Here is a 15,104-nt window from a genome sequence, read left to right as displayed (position 1 = left end):
TGCTATTTTGACAACGTAGGTGGTGAAATAAGCAGTATTATTATGAATCAAATGAACTTAGGCGGGAGAGTAGCGGTGTGCGGTTTCGTTGGCGCTTACAACGAATTGGGCAGCGACAAAATGCCAAAGGCGACTATTTTGCAACCGTCTATTCTATTCAATCGGTTGACGGTCGAAGGATTACATTATACTACGTATATGGACAAATGGTTCGACGCTCTGAGCCAGCTTACGGACTGGATCAAGGACGGCAAGATCGTCGCTAGAGAGCATATCATCGAAGGCTTCGACAAAGCGTTCGACGCATTCATTGGAGTGTTGACCGGAGAGAACATCGGGAAAGCAGTCGTCAAGGTGTAGCATGATCAACGTTAGTTGTGTATTTACATTTTAATATTTACAGCAATGCAACGTTTTCAACGTAGTTCTTAGTTCATCATGAATTTTTTTATGCCGTTAAGCCTACCTATATTGCAATCTGTTGCCAGTTTTGGTCTGTTTTTGAAAAATTTTTAATTACATTATGTAGTAGTACTAATGTAGAACCAAAAACATAAATATTTTCGAATGCATGTACCATTGTAGCTGCAGCGTTGTGAATATTTTATTAATAAAGATAATATGTATCCTTAAAATCTACTCAAGAACTACTGTTTAAACCATTGACTTAAAATTATATGGACGTCGGGTCCGCGCTAAAATTGTCCGAACTTATAGGGCGTTAAAATCGTATACAGAGCGTCATTCATGCTTTAGTCTTCGTTTGTTCGACTGACAGCGAAGCAAGCAAAATTAGACAGTACTGCGAGGACATTACAATTTAAATTCAACGCTTTAGTTTTTTCATAATCCTTTACATGTCACTACATTTAAATAGGTTGACTTGGGACATTTTTTTCGTGGTTTTTGTATTAGACCCGTCGTCCATTTATTTGTAAGTCAATGGTTTAAACCGTATTTGTTGTTGTTCATTGCTGCCCTCTTCTTCCAGATTGTGTGGTATTTTCGTTAATACAAAAAATACTTTCCAGGCAATTTATAACCGTTTAAAATTATTATGATTACCCAGTATGATAGATGGAGTCACCCTTAGCAGAGTTTAGAGGATGGAAACAGCAGAGTCGGCACTGTATCTCGAATTCTTATCAATTAGTGACATCCTAATGCGTTTCCGATTAGATTTTTTATAACAATCGATTTCATTCATGAAGAAATTTTAATCGTAAGCGTGAGTAAAGATGTAAGCGGGTTCAAAAAAGGAAGATTATTGTCCGATTGGGATCGCTATGTTGCGTTTGACAATTTGTGTACTGAAGAATTAATATTTGCTATATTAATTCAGAGGATCCAAGTGATGATTCTCGTTCATATGGAGTAGAATGCGACGAAACAATAAGAATCTATTATAATTATTTATAACTGATTTCATTTCATTATAATTTATCAGAAAGGTACCAAAATTTATCAACTTGAATAATCGTTACATAATCTGTCGTTCGATAAATCGTACCCGTCATGGAGGAATGGCATAAGTGGAGTTACGTCAAACATGTTTATCCGCTCACGCGATGCGGTCCTCCTACCGCAAAATGGCGGCTATTTGGTTTCGCAAATTAGATAAGCATTTAGTTTAAATACAAGTTTTTATATATAAAAATTATTATTCTGCATTGCTAAATAAATACCCTCCGTACTACCAACAAAAACATCTCAAATAAAATGCAGTAATACACTGCAAATCCTGCACTTAAAAAGCATTAATGAAATTTTTGGCGTACTTGGATAAATATGATAATATTCCGTTCGAGTGGTTTTAACGTTTACCATGAAATTACTCCTTAAAATATAGTTTATAAACATTTATATTCAGGGTAAACTTAAAAAATGCTAGTTACGGTATGTTTTCAATAAATAAACACCGAAATCACCAGCCCAAACAATAACACACACGATTGTCGTGACGTATTTTTGAAGTTGTTTATTTTTTAAATGACAGACCCAGGCATTAAAAACTTTATGGTTTGCTAGAGTAGTTACCGAAATAGCAATTAATATTAGTTCTTTTACCTGTTATAACTTCGATATCCGATAAATCGGTATAAAATCATCACCGGCACCTCTAGGTGTGGTATGCGTCTACGGCTGCATGTATCGCGTGAGCGGTTATTGTTCCATTAGATACAGAAAATTATAACCCACATCCTCTCCAATTCTTGTAACTCTACCTACAATATTAGGCGCTACAGTTACAAAAGTTGGAGAGAATGTGGGTTTTATTTTTCTGTATCTAATAGACCAATACACGTTTTTGACGTAACTCTACTTATGCCATTCTTCCATGAGGGGTGCGAAATATCTTAGCTAAAGAACACGTCGCTTCACTGTAGTAAAGAAAAAAAAGCATCCATGTAATATTGTAATTTTGTCTATGGATGTCTGTCAATAATTACTGCTTATGTGAAAAGTAATGTAAATGGTTGGACGAAGTATAAACCCGCAACCTGATGCCGTTGGCTAAGGTAGATGGTGATTTGTAAATAATATCACAGGTACTCGCTTTAAGACAAAATAGATCTTTGGGAAGTCCAGGAGAACGTAAAACATTTCAATTTTGGAAATTATACCGGGTAGCGTTTACGGCGTATAGGTATGGAGTGAAATATTTTACATGATAAATCAGAGAAGTTTTCTTGAAAGCGTTTCACTGTTCAAAATACCTTTTCGATATAAGTCTTATAGCGAGCAAGATAAATATTTTCTTTCACGTGGTTTCGAATTTCTGTATAAAGAGATTCTATGTTTTTTCACTCTAATGAATGTAGTAAAATCCATTCTAATTCGGTGCTCACATCAATGAACTCAATGTAATATATCATATTTTCAGCTACTCGTTTATACGTTATTAAGGACCTACTCTTTAAAAATAAAAGTATAATAATTACCATTATGCAAGATTTCGATATTACGTGCATTTTACGTAAAGTAACTTACGATTAAACTTGAATTTATAAACTTGGAGTTCTGAGCCGATGCAAAGTCGTCAGCACCACCTGTCGCACTTGCTACTTTGGCACTCGAGTTCCACTGTTAATTACTTATACCACATACTCGTTAACTTGATTTTAACTTAATGCTTCGAACATTGGTTCTGAGTAAGAACATAAAGTGATTAAGGTGTAGTACTATGAATTATTATTGCTTGTGGCTCAAGAAGCTTCTACATAATAATTCTGCCTCTTTATATGGATAATGCTAATTACATGCTGGAGTTAAGGCCGGAAAGAGAGACGTCGAAGGAAACCCCTCAACGCAGATTTAGTCAGAAATGACGGTGAAATAGTAAAGTAGTAAATTGCAATTAGTTGTTTTATGCACTTTTCACAGTAATTAGACCGAAAGTACAAGAGATGGTTGAGTTTAAAACGGATTCTAAATATCACGCGGCAAGTTCAGAGAGAGAGAGAGGCGGTATGTCAGTGTCCTACGTGTAAGTTACACAAAAAGCCCCCTTTCTCCGACCATACCCAGTTTGAGCTGTTAAACTGACGTGATATTTGTAATCAAAGAAACCATATCAACCAAACCAATCGAGACTAGTTAAAATGACTTGTAGATAGCCTAGTAAATCGTTTATCTAATAAATTACGTTTGAAGTGATAGCTGGCGCCGACATACACCAATACCTATCTATGAAGGAGTATAAATGTAATACCTTTTTTATAATACTAAGTGACGAGACGAACAAGTCGTGATCCTGGTGGTAAGCGACACGCCTATCCATAACAGTTGCAGTGCCATTCAGAGCTTTAAATCGCAAATATCTTAGGGGCACTGTCACAGCGCCCGTCACCCTGAGATGTAATTGGACAAGTCCCTGTAATTTCACCAACACCATTTCAACAACACCGGATTGCAGTAATGCTGCATTGCAATAAAATGCAAAATAATATACTTAGTACAAAGAGAAGCTCTACTGCTTATTAAAAAATAAGTGCGCATTTAACCTCCATCTCACCTGGAAAGTGATGATGAAGTAAGTGAGCATGCACATCTATATTCTCAGACTAATGTGCGCTACCTAGTTTCCGTGCTAACCTTTATTATTTAAATGTTCAAGTATATTATTGTGTAACTATTGAATAATATTTCACGATACAGCATTTGAATATTAAATAATATTGCACGATAAAAAAATCGAATGATAAAATAATAGGTAAAAATTGAATATAATAAATAAAATGAATCTAAGATTATAAATGTTACGTAGGGGAATATCTCTGTGAGTTGCTATACAAGAAGTGCGTAAGTGTTTATTTATTTATTGTCACATGAATGTCTCGGTAAACTGCGTGTTTCGGCTGTCGTCGGGTTTTATTCAGTTGATCTTTGCATTTGGTACAGACCGGACGATTTTAGTCAAGTTAGAAGTTGAAGAAGAAAAGTTCCTATTACGTTTTTTATTTATTATGTAATAGGAGGAAAGCAGCTAAAGTCACAAACACGTCAAATAATGCACAGCGTGTACTTGTATTTTTTACAAGAAGCCGATACGTTCAAGAAAGACAACAATGGTTATTTTCAAAAAGTCCAAGAACTTGTTTCTGTATCGTTTCAATCGGAACAGTAACGAATATTTTAAAAAGAAAATTCAGTTCCTTTTGAACCACTGGTTGAATCGTACATGGACAATTTTATAATAAATATCTGTTCGAGCAGCTTGGAAAGTGATTGTTCCATCGATGGCGAACATAGTAACATAACTAAGTCAGATGAAGAAATGCGTTGAGATACGGACTGAATTGAAATGATTAATAACTGGAAAAACATTCATTTTTAGCTATATAAAAGACGCACACTTTTTTCTTTATATTCTTGTTAGCCTGCTTAATGACATGGTGTAAATGTTATTAAAAATAGACAAATAGTTTTACAGCTCTACATAGTTCACACGGAAATCAAATAAAGACAACAATAAAGTACGTTGTTCAACATTCAAATTATTATAGATTTTTAATTTAATAATTAATGGGCATGGAAATTAATATTCGTGTGCATTCGGAAATTCGATGATTGCCGAGAGACATCGTGAAAATAGAAGCATGAATTACGTGTAACGCCTGACTTAGGCACTTTTTGTACCAAGCACAGATATAATAAGCTGTAGGGAATGTACCAACTGAGTGAATTAAAGAGAATTGCTCACAAACGCTGTATTCAAGCCGTAAGGAATTTGGGAAATGAACTTTCGTCTGTTCTAATGTCAAACAACCATCTGGTCTCAAACTAGAGAACTCCCTGTAGTTATTGTGAGTACCAGAGCAACTGTATCCAAACAGGAACACTACCACTGTTGTTTTTATCTGATATAAAAATAAAAAAGAAAATAAAATAGTCTTTATTTGACATGCAAAATACATTATAAAACCCAAGCAAATATAAAATATTATTGAATAGTTCGTTCATAAATGCAAAAAACAATAGAAAAAAAGGAAATAATAATAATAATGATAATAAAAAAAATAAAACATATAATCAATCAGCATCTGAGGACTATGCTAATTATATAGACCTCGCTGATATTCCGCCATCGCCAGTCGTAAAAATAAAACACCACAATTAAAAAATAAATAAAAATTAAATTAAAAAATAAACACAATCAGACACTAAATAAATTAAATTAAATTTGCACATACAACATTTGGACATGAAAACAAATCAAATTGAATAATAATAACAATAATAGCAAATTTAAATTGCACAATACCAAATAATGAATAAAATAATAAATTAAATGAATCAGGTCAGATCAAGGTCAGAAGTATTTTGTCGGGCAATATAGTAAACTGTAGAGAATGGAAGCTGCAGAATGTAGTTACCTAATGAATGAATTGAAGAGTATTTGCTTACAAACACTGCATTCAAACCTTACATTTTAAACTTGAAAGAAAACATCTTTTATACTAAAACATAGCCAATTTCTAACTGAATTTATCGCAGCGTAAAGAGAGGCGGCAAAGTTGACGCCCGCATTCGGCAGGTTGGCAAAAACGCGACGGGAATCCGCGAAGTGTTGCCCAGGTTGAACAGGAACGGATTTGGTCGGGAATATAATATTGTCGGTGTGGAAAGGACGAAAGCGACCTTTCGAAAAATGTTTTAGGGTAGCATATTTTAGGTTTTAAAAATGTCCCAAGTCAACCTATTTAAACGTAGTGACATGTAAAGGAGTATGAAAAAGCTAAAACGTTGAATTTAAATTGTAATGTCATCCCAGTACTGTCTAATTTTGCTTGCTTCGCTGTCAGTCGAACAAACGAAGACTAAAGCGTGAATGACGCTCTGTATACGATTTTAACGCCCTATAAGTTCGGACACTTTTTAGCGCGGACCCGACGTCCATATAACTGTAAGTCAATGGGTTTTAACGACTGTTTTACAAATTCAATTTTGGTTTTAATTAAGTTTAAGTCGTATAAATTGAATTTAAAACAGGATGTAAATTTTCGAATTCGGGCTGGCCAATCGGAGCGCAGTTGTCACCGTAATGATTTGGCAGAATAAAACTATTACTATAAACAAATTACATTTATAACTGCCTCCGTGGCCGAACGGTTACCATGTCGGACTGCCATACAGAGGTCCCAGGTTCGATTCCCGGGTCGGGAGAAATATTTGCATGGCCTACAGTTATTTCTCTCGTGAGTTTGGTGTAATTTATGGTTGTCTATGTGTGTGTCCATAGCACAGGGTTTTCCTAGTGCGGGGTTATGTTGAGTGTGTGCGTTATTTATTATTATATTATTATAATTATGACATTTCGTCTCTATTTCTGGTTATATACTCGATGGCTACAACAGAAACGTTGGCCTGTCAAAGGTAAATACGTGCCCAACGATACATATGTAGTTCAAACGTTAAAATTTTAGCACGATTGGCCTTCAGTACTGCCAGATTTCCAGCTATCAGATCACATCGTTTTGAACGTCGTCCTCTAGGTCGGTAATTAGTTATTCATTCATTATCAACCCATTTACGCTGCTCACACTTTGCTGGGCACGGGTCTCCTCTCAGGCGAGGCTTTAGGCCATACTCCGCCACGCTCTGGCCTAATGCGGGTTGGGGACTTCACAGGTTTTCCGAGGGTTGTGAACCTTCTTCGACGCGCAGGCTTCATCACGACGTATTCCTTCACCGAAAAGCTCAAATGTAACAATAAATTTGAAATTAAATTTTGCACATGAATTCCGACAAACTCTGAGGTGCAATCCCGGATTCGTATACTCGGCCTCTATTTGAGCGACAAAACGCGGGTTGATAATGTGCTAATATTTGCCTGACATAAATGCATATAGGTTTATTCAAGTTTGCTTCAGCCGTCATCTATCGTACTTTATATAATGTTTAATTAAAAAGAATTTTACAAATTACAACTAGAATTACAAATTCCCAAAGTGTACTTATCGTCCTAAACGGCCACGAAAATTCACGCTGTGGCAGTGGCATCACAATGAACCCTGGTTGGGTCCCCAGCGCCGCTTGCCTCTCATTAAAACTTGGCTAGTTTTTGATTTATTGCGTGCTGAGACGGATGCTTGGAGCACTTTGCATTTAATTCTCGCACTTCCTGCAAATGTTACGTTAGTTACAATGTTTCCAAGAATTAAAAGCGTTTTCTACGGCTTTGCTTTATATAGAATGTGTTTAGAATTTGATTATGATTTATTCGGTAACATACAACGTCTTTGCTCGTGAGATTACAAACAAGAGCATCTTCAGTATACAAAATTACATGCCTCTGTGGCCGAACGGTGACTGTCACGGAGAGGTTCAATTCCCGGGCTGGGAGAAAAATTTGTACGGCCTACATTTATTTCTAGAACAGACATTTTAAAATAGGATAGACATTTATTGCAACGCCACAACACATAGATAAAAAAAAATATATTGATAACACTTAGACAAGTAAAACAAAATAAAAGGACGTAATAAACGAAATTAAAATGTAAGAAAATAAAAAACCCAAAATAAAATTAGACAAAACGGACAAAAAGCAAAAAAACTAATGTTTAATGTTGTACTGTCACGTGTGCGGTTGTGGCGTACGCAAAAGGACTTCATTGGTCTTATGCCACAGCCGTAACTGACTGTGGCGCTAGTTTTTAATGAGCCCTGAGCTGAGATGAGTGACAGACGTGTGTGTTGCAAAATAAAATAAACTGCTTAAATATTTATAATGCTTATATATTTTTCTCGTGAGTTTGGGTGTAACTTGTGGTTATCTATAGTGCGGGGTTATACTGAGTGTGTTCGTTATTAAAAAAAAAAAACAATTTTCAGGAGGTAGGCTTAGAGATTCTAACTTTTAGATGCTCTATGCATTATAACGTCGAAAGGTTTTAGTTTATTCTAATTTATATTAATAATTAATAATAAATTGAACTTAATAAAAATTCATTCTATAAAATAATTTGTAAAACTTAATGTAACGTAAATTGGAATGTTTTCTTTGTAAAATTAAAAATAAGGTATTTAATTAATAACTATTGTAGCTATAGTGGAAAAAATAAGGTTAATTAGTAACTATTGTAACTATAGTGGAAAAAATAAGGTGGTTTGCATCAATATTAGACATAACTGGTTGAAGACTGCACCACCTCAGTTAACCCGAAACATCGGTTTGTTTGATAAAACAAATATACGCGATTTAAATCCGGAAATAGTTTAATTTCCTATGAGTAACAATCGCGAAAACCTAAGAACTCGATAAATAATCTTTATTTCATAGGTAAGCAAATTACATTTGAAATTGTCTTACTGATTAAACTCTACTGTTCATTCGTATGGCAGATTCCCCTGAGAAGAATGAGGAAGAAACTCTAGGGGTTGTTCTTTGTAAATATATATTTGTAGAATACATTTATCATTACAACATTTAATTTCAACATCTTAGATTGAAAACACCTGGAAGAGCTAAACGGGTCACTACCACGGGTTTTTGTAATCCAAGTACACAAAACTGTATAATAAATAATCTTTAGTATAAAGTTTTTGTTTCACTATAGTGTTTAACCGACTTCAAAAAAGGAATAGGTTCTCAATTCGACTGTGTTTTTTTATATGTTTGTTACTCGATAGCTTCGGCTTCGGTTGATGATTCTTTCTTTGTTGGAAAGGGGGTACCTCAAAAGTGGTTCCATTTAAATTTGAAGATAATATTCCACCTCTAAGAGTGGCCAATTAGGGGATGAATGACTTTTGAGGTCGGTTTTTTTCGTACTCTGTACTGATATTATAAACCCCGACAATGGCAAATTTTGAATATCAATCGGAATCTTATTATAGAAGGGTACATTGCCTCTTAAATGAGTTTGAGACTTTATAAAGACGACAGTCAAGAACAGCTAATTTGTTGTTATTCCTCGTATTAATGTTAACTATTTTTCATAAAAATACAAATGGGAAACTTATAAAATTTCACAAGTACAATTTGTTTACATGTAGTTACTATTATTTTTATGATTTTCATGTAATAAAAGCTCTTTTGACGTATGATATACATCAAACATAAAAAATATCCTCTATTTAAAAAAGTGCACAATTATACATATATAGTTCCATCCCCCTGAATAATAACGCATAGAAACCTAGTCCGCACCCGCTAAGTGAGGCAAATTGAAGCGCGCCCAATGGGCCTACACGAGCGGGCGGGCCTTCAGTGCTCAAGGTCAACTTGCACCGCGAACAGATCAAGAATTTTAGCTAAAAATGACGAAATGTGCGGTAAATGAGTGTAAAAATACGTCAGACAAACATAAAATAGATACTAACATCACATTCCACAAGGAAGTAACGCGTTTCAACTTGTATTTTTATATAAATATTCACTAAAACCGACAATTAACTTACTACTAAAACTAGCCTACATGAATTTGATTTTTGCCTCTCTTGTGACAGTTCGTTTGATATGAAACTATCATTCTATGCGTTATTATTCTAAGGTTCCATCTATATTGCTTGATCTACAGATAAATTATAAATGAACGAAACTACCTGCACAGAACTATTGTTATGTTTAAGCATACTAAATTAATGTTTGGATTCAAAAATAATGTTTGATGCTCTTTTTTTAACATTGGTCTTTCTTTTAACGACTGATGACATTTGTAACCAGTATATCGTATGATATTGATCTCCTAATAAATCTTGGTTGCTTGGTTATGCCCAGTTATGCCCTCCATTCAGTAGGTTAGGTTAGGTTAGTATATGAGAAAGCAGAAGCCAATTTAGTTGCGTTTCCGAACATGTTTTTTTAGGTCAAATTATTATTATAATAATCTCAGTACAGAGTACTAAAAAAACCGACCTCAAAAGAACGTGGAATTACGTCTATTTGCTAAGTTTCATTGAAATATCCCCTAGTTCGGCACTATACAGGACTTGATACTGGAGATAATAAAAATAGGTACTTACTACGACACTACTCAAAGTATTTCGAGAGAAAAACGCCTTGAATTGGAGAAATAGCAAAATCAATTAAATAATTGCTAAAAGTAATTGCTCCTAAATTAAAGTTAGGCGCTATTTATAACAATGACTCTTCATGCGTGAACAGCCACCCGTTGAGGTGGATGATTTTCTTCAAAATGAAATGGGACCACTATGGAAATACCCCCTTTCCAACAAAAAAAGAATCATGAAAATCGGTTCACAAATACCGGAGTTATCGCGTAACATACATACAAAAAAAAAGAAAAAAAAAAAGAACATACAGTCGAATTGAGAAGCTCCTCCTTTATTGAAGTCGGTTAATTATAATTAATATAATATTAGTCTACAAATGTAATCAACATTTACTTAGTTATAAAAATAAGTAACTAAATTTTATTTTTAATGCTTGTTTGTCTTAGTTTTGGGGGCCAACATAAAACTATCAAAGTTAATTTATGCATATCAAACATTTGTTGCGGAGCTCAGAACAGATTAAAATATCTATCGATTTAATTTATTTTATGTCTCAAAGAAAGAGGATCAATCGTTAAAAAAGACGACCATTTAGATTTTTTGTCTGATGCTTTTGCAAATTTAAAATGATCATTTAAATACATACCATTAGTATATGTATAATCTAAAAATAGTATATCTGTCTACACCTTCCCAAAGAATCGCCTTTGTACCCAATTGGGCATTGAGAAGGCACATCTATTATACCGGGTAGGCCTTGATAGCGACATTCTTCTCTTTGATTTTCTTCATAAGTTCGGCATGTGTACCTGGTATCTCTTTTCGATCTTTCAGGGTGTTTGTGTACTTCTGTTGCTGTTTCTTGCATGTTCGCGTGATAGCTTGGTTCAAATACATGTACTTCGGTTTTTAGATCTACGATAGCTTTCGAATCGTTCTGTTTCTCATGTTTCGGATCTGCAGTCGAAGTTTTTGAGTCGACGTTGGTTGGAGAGTCGTTCGTTTCACCCTTTATGTTCTTAATTTTATCATAGATGTGAATTTTGTACAGCAATACGATTTGGCTTAGACATTTAGTCCAAGTAATAGTGCTTTCCGCATCTCGTTCAATGTTGTTCTCGTTGTTCTCGAGTATATTCACCAAGATCTCTTTACACGTCACAGCTAAAGGTTTCAAGTCGTTTTGTTGGATATTTTGTAATTTTCTTAATAATAACTTTTGTTGTGAGTCGACAAAGTGCGTTTTCGCTATAAGAAATGTCACTAACGTAATAAATATTTTCATTTTCGTATTTGAACGTACTTAAGTTACGTATATTTATAAGAAAATTAAACTTTATATTATCAAATCAATGTTTTGTCTAATAATGGTTCGTTATAACTAACTTAAACTGCACCACGGATAAGATTTATAAGACGTGTAATCTCATCCATGGTACAGTCACGAGCAAATTAACTTTGAATTAGTGCATTATTGAAGTAATAATTTGTAATAAACTTTAGTGCGTTACCTGGATCTTTTCAGGATATATTTTATCTTTAACTAAATATATGTTAATTAGTTACTTTGGATATTTGAATTTTTGTAACTGTACACAAATAATATCTATTCATTATTACACAAATGCGTTTGGTTTACCATCGTCATGATTCATCATAGTCATCGTCCTACTTCAGCGTACGGGTTTCCTCTGAGATGAGAATTTAGGACATAGTCCGCCGCGCTGGCACATTGCTGGTTGGTTTCTTTTTCGACGTTCCGGTTTCATCACGATGTTATCCTTCACTGTTGCCGGGGTGTTAACTAATTTCAATTTTACCTCATCCCCTCACCCTATAAAAAGGAATAATCCCGCCATCGCCGATGTGGAATACCGCGTCGTCGTTTTGAGTTGTGGGGCTTCTATTGCATGTTTATTTACTGCTTCCGTGGCCGAACGGTTACCATGCCGGACTGCCACGCAGAGGTCCCAGGTTCGATTCTCGGGGCCAGGAGAAATATTTGCATGGCCTACATTTATTTCTCTCGTGAGTTTGGTACTAATTTGTGGTTGTCTATGTGTATGTCCATGGGCCCCGCGACACAGGGTTTCCCTAGTGCGGGGTTATGTTGAGTGTGTGCGTTATTATTATTATTATTATCTTGGCCCAAAACTCCCTCGATATGTGACTACGTGACCAGCTTAAGTCCCACTTCAGCTTAGCCGCCTTCCGAGCTACAGCGACAATTTGGGTTGGATTTGGACCATCACGGCCTCCAACCAGCGCCTTCGCCATACCGTGGTTGACGCACTCCCAACTGAGCAACGGAACGAACCAACAGACCTTACGAATTTCTCAATGTGATTGTGTTGATCTATGTTTTTTGGGTTATTGTGTTAGAAATTTTTGAAAGGAATTTTACAGCTACCAGCGGCTGACTAGAGATGTTGCTTTAATAATTGTAACAACATAACAGAGATTGGTAAGGAGTGCTGCTTTGTTTCATAGCTCAGTTGGGAGAGCGTCTGCTACGGTATACGGTCCAGTCAGATCGAAATAATTTTTCTCTGTGTTCGATCTTTGTATTAATAATAGAAAAAATAATAGAAAATAGTAGATTGTACAACAAGTGATTAAAACGTGTCATTTTACCCGAGACGAGTATAACTATAAGAAGAAGAGTATAAGTGGATACTTAAAACGAGGGTAAAATGGGTTTTATGGACGAGTTATACACTCTGCTTTTCACTTGGATTGCGAGGAAATTAAACAGCAATATTACAAATAAACGATTATTTAATTAAAATTCAATGTAAAATTACAACAATTAGGCATATTTTATGCACTAGAGCATAAAATCTCATTTTTTGCAGCCTACCCTACAGCCAGCATAAATACGAACTTTAAGAGCATGAGAAGTGAAAAGAATTGAATATCATGGTAGGTATCACATTGTTGAATTTATTGCTAATAATATATTAAATATATAATAGCACAAATGTACGTATATTACAAATTTAATTGTAGTCAAAGGTTACAGGGGCTATCATCACTGTCGACCTTTCAATTGCTATAACTGTTGATGAACAGAGCTGCGATTTAAATTGTAGTATTGTAAGGAATTCTCTCTCTTGGGTACCATTCCACAATATCCCTTGTCCACTTATAAATTTTTCTCTTATCATGTGTCCTATCCAACGCCATTTTATTATGTGTGTGATTTTTTTGGTCTTTGATTTGTTTTTAATACGGAAGAAAGGGAGGCCATACTTTAGATAGGAATACGATTTTAAATATGTTGCTGAAGGTGCACACAGGCAAACAGTAAAATATAGGGAACAATGGAAATCTTTGGAAGAGGCCTATGTCTTAGGACAAGCTGAAGGTACCGAGTCAACAAATTGAGTAACAATAAATAAGTAAAATATAATAAGTACGCATGTCATACAATGTGTTAGATAAGTTGTAAGTAATCAGCCAGCCCTTATTAGGATATAAATAAATAAAAAAATTGTAAGGAATTACCAATTGTCTTTGTTGGCAAACTGTTGTGATGCAGCCTCCTTCGTAATTACAGTGTTTTTTTTACATTTTACATTCCTTTTAAACCGACTTCAAAAAAAGAGGTTCTTAATTTTTTGTATGTATATATAACTCGTACTCGCATTTGTGATTTTGATGATTATTTTTTGTTGGAAACAGGGTACAGTATTGGTTTCATTTAATTTTGAAGAAAAAATTCCACCTATAAGGGTTGGTTGATTGGTGGTGGTGGAGTTAAAAAGGGTTGTTCACGCAGAAGTCTTATTCTGAAGGCTTCGTCGATATACTTTATGCAGTGAACACTGATTTTTATTGTCTCATGTGTTAAGTTCCGTACAGAGGCCAGGGGACGAGTCCGGTTTTGCGCACTTTCCGGAAACCGACTTCAATAAACTTGGCAAATAGGTGTCATTCCACGAACTTTTGAGATCGATTTTTTAACCGACTTCAAAAAAGGAGGAGGTTTTCAATTCGACTGTACGTTCTTTTTCAAATAGCGCCTAACTTTAATTTAAGAGCAATTACTTCAATGGTTGATTTTGCTATTTCTCCAATTCAAGGCGTTTTTCTCTCAATCTACTTTGAGTAGTGAGAACCGATTCTTATTATCTCCAGTGTCAAGTCCTGTATAATGGCGAACTAGGGGATATTTCAATAAAACTTAGCAAATAGACGTAATTCCACGTACTTTTGAGGTCGGTTTTTTTAGTACTCTGTACTGAGATTATTAGTACTCTGTACTCAGATTATATACAATACTTTTCGGCTGTCTTTGTTTTACAAAATTTTTTCAGTTGGCTACGCTGCCAAGTTCAGTTGATTAAATATTGTATACTGTAACCATCTCAAATAACATTTAATCTCTTAAGTTGTTTCCATCATAGTGCACATATTTATATACAATCCACTCGCAAATAGTCTTATTTGCAATTGAAAAAAAATGTTTATTTAGAATTTATTACGTAGGATATTTTACTACAGCAGCCATTGACTTACAAATAAATGGACGACGGGTCTAATACAAAAACCACGAAAAAAATGTCTCAAGTCAACCTATTTAAACGTAGTGACATGTAAAGGAATATGAAAAAGCTAAAACGTTTAATTTAAATTGTAAT

General features: G+C 34.8%; 1 pseudogene; it reads left to right on the top strand.

The window, feature by feature from the left end:
• LOC113240449 overlaps positions 1–615 on the top strand; it is a 1,179-nt pseudogene extending 564 nt beyond the window's left edge.
• The last annotated feature ends 14,489 nt before the right edge of the window (positions 616–15,104 follow it).

The sequence above is a fragment of the Hyposmocoma kahamanoa genome, unplaced genomic scaffold (assembly GCF_003589595.1).
Source record: "Hyposmocoma kahamanoa isolate Upper Pololo Valley unplaced genomic scaffold, ASM358959v1 138, whole genome shotgun sequence".
Classification (NCBI taxonomy): Eukaryota; Metazoa; Arthropoda; class Insecta; order Lepidoptera; family Cosmopterigidae; genus Hyposmocoma; species Hyposmocoma kahamanoa.
Note: the sequence above shows the minus strand (reverse complement) of the source record. Positions and strands in the feature narration are given on the sequence as shown.